General features: G+C 43.5%; 1 protein-coding gene across 2 annotated transcripts in view; it reads left to right on the top strand.

The window, feature by feature from the left end:
* Positions 1-1,225: 1,225 nt before the first annotated feature.
* Positions 1,226-6,000, top strand: part of mob3b (MOB kinase activator 3B) — a 123,387-nt gene continuing 118,612 nt past the window's right edge. The window contains exon 1 of one of the 2 annotated variants that reach the window (XM_062971828.1): positions 1,226-1,404. The gene's annotated coding sequence lies outside the window, so the exon portion shown is untranslated. The remainder of the gene's footprint in view (positions 1,405-6,000) is intronic. The other variant, XM_008103504.3, reaches the window with a different exon arrangement.

The raw sequence follows: 6,000 nt of genomic DNA, 5'->3' as shown, positions 1-6,000 counted from the left end.
TTTATACAGCCAGCCAATCTTGATTGAAACGCCATACATTGATGGCAAGATGCACCCTTAAAATACTATATAAAATACTGTATGAATTGGCACTTCCATGGGTAAAAACCAAATACAATTCAGTATTACTAAAATTTAAACAAGAAACTCAGAACAGTAAATCAGAACAGTAAATAAATAACAACACTCAGAAAACAGAGGAATTCCAGACATGAAATAATCAGGACCAGCTAACACCTCCCAACAAAGGATTCCCCCGGCAGGAAGCAGCCAGGCTTTCAAGCTGCAAGGCCATTCAATGCTAATCAAGGTATCAGTTGCAACATTCACACTGGCCTCAAACAGACAAGAGTTCTTTCTCCCATCCTGGACCTTCCACAGATATATAAACCCCACTTGCCAGTTTCCAACACATCTCACAACCTCTGAGGATGCCTGCCATAGATGTGGGCGAAACGTCAGGAGAGAATGCATCTGGAACATGGCCATGATACAGCCTGGAAAACTCATAGCAACCCAGTGATTCCGGCCATGAAATCCTTCGACAACACATTAAACAAGAAACACTTTAGTAGAAACAGCCACAACATAATTAGGTAAAATCATCCCCAGAATTGTTGTATGTCTTTCGGGCTGTGTGGCCATGTTCCAGAAGTATTTTCTCCTGACGTTTCGCCCACATCTATGGCAGGCATCCTCAGAGGTTGTGAGGTATGGATATATAAAACCCACTTGCCTAGTTTCCAACAAACCTCACAACCTCTGAGGATGCCTGCCATAGATGTGGGCAAAACGTCAGGAGAGAATACTTCTGGAACATGGCCACACAGCCCGAAAGACATACATCCCGGCCATGAAAGCCTTCGACAACACATCTCCAGAATTATATGGAAATAGTACAGAACAAACTAGCAATGCAGTCAAGTCCAGAATCCTCTTGGTTGCCAAATTTCAAGATGTTTTGGACTTCACCTCCCAGAATCCCAAGCCCTTGGCCAAGCTGGGTGGGGCTTCTGGGAGTTGAAGTCCAAAAGAGGATCAAGGTCTGGGAGGAACGAGGAGAAAGCGCCTCCTTCCTCGCAAGGCGCAAGATTGTAAGGCTGACTTTCCTTCCCTTGGCTTTGCGTCTCTTTCCTTTTCGAACTTTAGCCACGCTCCCTGGGCTTTGGCCATTCTTCCTTTGGTAAGAAAGGGAGCCCTGCAGTACCCGGCAGCGCCCGCTGGGGGAGCTGCTTCCAATCCGGTCCCGCGCGAGTCCGGGGCGTTTGCGGGTGTCGCTGCTGGTCTCCAAACGGGATCTTTGCCTCATTTTCTGTTTCTTCTCCATCGTGGCTTTTTCCTCGCGTGGGATTGCCTTTTTTCTCCAGTGGATTGAACCCTAGAGACGGATCCAACAGCTTAAAGGTAAGATTCCCCCCAAAAAAACTGGGGGAGCAAGTTGCTCCTCTTCCCAACTCAACCAAATCCAAGATCCAGCTTGATTATTTCTGTTGCCTCGCCCCATTGGGATCTGGGATGGCTTTCAGATCCCTTTGAAATCCAGCGTGGAAAGAAGGAGTAGTGCGTGTGTGTCTCAGCCAGAGAGGAGGGGGAAAGGGCGCCTCTCGGATTGTGCAACAGATAGTACTCAAAAGTTGGCTCCTTTCTTTCCTTTCTTTGGAGGCGAATTAGAAGCCAGCCTCGTGTAGATCAATAATTCCTCCACACTGTAGAACAGAATACGGATTGGCACCGCTTGAACTGCCCTGTCTCAATGCTATGGGAGTTGTAGTTTGGTGAGGATGGGTTTTTGGGGGAGAATAGCCCCAAACCCATAAGACTCAGGGAGCATCAACACTGTAGAATTAATATAATTGGACATCATTTTTAACTGCCCTGTCTCAATGGCATGAGCCTCCTGGGAGTTGTAGTTTGGTGACCTTGTCAGACTAAAGACCTTGGCAAACTACCACTCCCAGGATCCCCTTAGCATTGAGACATTTGTCCAAGTGGTGACAAACTACATACTGTACCGTGTTTCCCCGAATATAAGAAAGTGTCTTATATTAATTTTTGCTCCTAAAGATGTGCTAGGTTTTATTTTCAGGGGATGTCTTATTCCACGAAGAAGAATTCACATTTATTGTTGAACAAAAAAATGAAATTCTTTTATATACTGCACAATAGTTGTCATCACAAACCAGACAAACTGTGAATCCTTTCATGAATTTCTTGTTACTACCATTATTTCCATGTACAATACTCTATGGTACGTACATTTACCTATCCTGCATGCTCTGGTGTTGTGTTCGGCGGGCATGCTTCCAAACAAAAACTAGGTCTTACTTTCAGGGGAGGCCTTATATTTAGCAATTCAGCAAAACCTCTACTAGGTCTTATTTTCTGGGGATGTCTTATTTTAGGGGAAACAGGGTAGATCAAACATTGGCAAAGTTCAGCCCTGCAGTGTTTTGGACTTCAACTCTGTAATTTTTCTTGGCTAGATGGCCATATTCCAGAAGCATTCTCTCCTAATGTTTCACCGACATCTATGGCAGGCATCCTCAGAGGTTGTGAGGTCTGTTGGAAACTAGGCAAGTGGGGTTTATATATCTGGAAAGTCCAGGGTGGGAGAAAGAACTCTTGTATGCTTGAAGCAAATGTGAATGTTGCAATTGACCACCGTGATTAGCATTGAATGGCCTTGCAGCTTCAAAGCATGACTGCTTCCTGCCTGAGGGAATCCTTTGTTGGGAGGTATTAGCTGGTGTTAGTGTTGTTTCATGCCTGGAATTTTCCTGTTTTCTGAGTGTTGTTTTTTATTTACTGTCCTGATTTTAGATTTTTTTAAATACTGGTAGCCAGATTTTGTTCATTTTCATGGTTTCCTCCTTTCTGTTGAAATTGTCCACATGCTTGTGGATTTCAGTTGCTTCTCTGTGTAGTCTAACATGGTGGTTGTTGGAGTGGTCCAGCATTTAGGTGTTGTCAGATAATATTCTGTGTCCAGGTAGGTTCACCTATGTAGACTTGTCCACAGCTGGATAGTATATGGTAGACTCCTGCAAATAAGTCTACCAGAGAAGTCAGCCATAGCGGAGCACTTGATGAACTAACTTGGACCTAGCCTATTATTTGAGAACACAGAAATCCTGGACCGCTGTAACAATCACCATGTCAGACTACACAGGGAAGCCATTGAAATTCACAAGCATGTGGACAACTTCAACAGAAAGGATGAAACCATGAAAATGAACAAAATCTGATTACCAGTATTAAAAAATGCAAAAATCAGGACAGTAAATAAAGAGCAACACTCAAAAGACAGGGGAATTCCAAGCAGGAAATGATGAGGGTCAGATAATACCTCCCAACAAAGTTTTCCCCCAAGCAGGAAGCAGCCAAGCTTTGGAGCTGCAAGGCCATTCAATGCTAATCAAGGTATCAGTTGCAACATTCACACTGGTCTCAAACAGACAAGAGTTCTTTCTCCCATCCTGGACCTTCCACAGATATATAAACCCCACTTGCCTAGTTTCCAACAGACCTCACAACCTTTGAGGATGCCTGCCATAGATGTGGGCGAAACGTCAGGAGAGAATGCTTCTGGAACATGGCCATACAGCCTGGAAAACTCACAGCAACCCAGTGATTCTGGCCATGAAAGCTGACAATTCATGGATTCTACACTGTAAAATAGATGCACCCATGACTGAATGCTATGTGGATTCTGGTAGTTGTATTTTGACAAGGTCTTGTGCTGTCCTTGCCCAAGAGTACTGGTACCTCACCAAGCTACAAATCCCATGTTTCCATAGCATTGAGCACTGCCAGTTCAAAGTAGTGTCAAACTGCATCAATTCTAAAGTGAATTTTCCATTTTCATTTTAAATGACAATGTTTATATCAGGTGGTCCAAACGCCTGGCCGAAGCATTGCATTTCAAACCACTCTAGAAAGTAACTATTGTCATTAGGCCACACTTACCTGTTATTAGGATCTTACAAGGGGTGTGTGCATGTTTTGGGGGGGGGGGATGCAAAAAAGCAAAATCCAGAATGACAAGTTTCTTAATGCAGTATATACTTTGGGAATCCCTATATTTCATTTTCCACTATTAAGCTCTTTGGGCCCTTGGCGTGTCTTGTGACTTGGGTTCCCTCTGTGGCACCCAAGGGCCGAGCATGACTTGTTTGAATTGAATTAAAAGCCCACAGAAAGAAGTTTGTGGCGGGGATGGGAAGTGCTCTGTTTTCAAAAGCTGTGCCTGGTTGGAGTAGTCATGCGCTGGGTTGTTGCTCTTGCCTTGCCAAGGAAGGAGGATCACGGAGAGCAAGAGTGAATGGTTCTGTAAAGCCACCGTGGAGGCAGGGTGCGCATCTACACTATAGAATTAATTCAGTTTGACACCACTTACACTTCATTTTCAGCAGGGAAACTTGATGACCATGGTGATACACACAATGAGTCTCTCTTAGGGATGTTCCACACAGACTTATCACCCAGAATATCAAGGTAAAAAATCCCACAATATCTGCTTTGAACTGGAATATTTGGCAGTGTGGACTCAGATAACCCAGTTCAAAGCAGATATTGTGGGCTTTTCTGCGTTGATATTCTTGGTTATATGGCTGTGTGGAAGGGCCCTTAGCTGAAATGTTTGGGTCCAGAAGTGTTTTGGGGTTCTGGGAGTTGTAGTTCGGTGAAGCATCCGCCCTCTTTAGCAGAGAAGGCTTAAGTTCTTGCAAAACTAGAATTCCCGGGATTTCATAGCACTGAGCTAGGGCAGTTAAAGGGTGCATCTACTAAACTGTAGAATAAATGACTGTACACCATGAGATATCTTGAAGATAAGACTGTGGCGCAGGCTGGTTAGCAGCCAGCTGCAACAAATCACTCTGATGGTCATGAGTTCGAGGCCAGCCCGTGCCTGCCTCTGTCTCTGTCTCTGTTCTATGTTATGGCATTGAATGTTTGACTTATATGTGCAATGTAATCCGCCCTGAGTCCCCTTTGGGGTGAGAAGGGCGGAATATAAATACTGTAAATAAATAAATAAATAAATAAAAAGTCTCAACACAAAATTCATGGATGTTGCACATACATCTTATACACTTAAGTAATTTTATCCATCCATTTTTTCTATCATGTTGATCATGTTTATATGCACTGAATTATCACAAAAAGCAATCATATCCCTATGAGTCCATCTACACAGTAGGATGGGAGCAGTTTGACACCAATTTAACTGCCATGGATCAATGCTATGGAATCCCAGGAGTTGTAGTTTTGCAAGACCTTTGGTCATCAGTACCAAAAAGTGCTAGTGGCTCATTGAACTACAAATCCCAGGATTCCATAGCCTTGAGCCATGGCAGTTAAAGTAGTGTCAAACTGTACAGCGTAGATACGTCCAATGTCAGCCACCCATATGGACAAGTTTGGATTTTGGAATTCTGGATAATTAATTGTCAGCCTGTAATTAATAATAATAGTAATAATCATAATCAGTTTGGTGGGAAGTTAGCTAAAATCTGTTCTCAGTCCTCTGTCAAACTTTTGGATTCTCCGCCTTTTCTTCAGTGCAGTACATGATTTTGGAAAATGGATGAATTGAAACACACCTACACAGAAGTTGGGGAGCTTTGGGGTGTCTTTTGAAAGTGCCTAGCGTCCTTTACATTTTTTCTTCCTTTCAAAATTATGCTGGTGAATAGTTTCAAAGAACTAGAGGCCCTGGAGGAAGTGAGATTGGGGTTTAATCCTAGATGGTGAAGCAAGGGGACTGTTATTCCAGGCCATGACTTGACTGTCTTTTTGGCGGATATCAATGTATTCTTTATTGAAGCGAGGGCAACACTTATTTTAGCTGCCTTGAGGGAGTCCCAAACTGGTTATTCTGGGTCTGCAGCTTTGAACGGGTTTGATTTGTATCTCTGGAGGGAGGTCATGCCTAAAAATCGAGTGTCAACAAGTGTGTTTTATTTATTTTGGGGTGGTGGGGTAGAAGAGATATCATTC

The sequence above is a fragment of the Anolis carolinensis genome, chromosome 2 (genome assembly GCF_035594765.1).
Source record: "Anolis carolinensis isolate JA03-04 chromosome 2, rAnoCar3.1.pri, whole genome shotgun sequence".
NCBI classification, from domain to species: Eukaryota; Metazoa; Chordata; class Lepidosauria; order Squamata; family Dactyloidae; genus Anolis; species Anolis carolinensis.
Note: the sequence above shows the minus strand (reverse complement) of the source record. Positions and strands in the feature narration are given on the sequence as shown.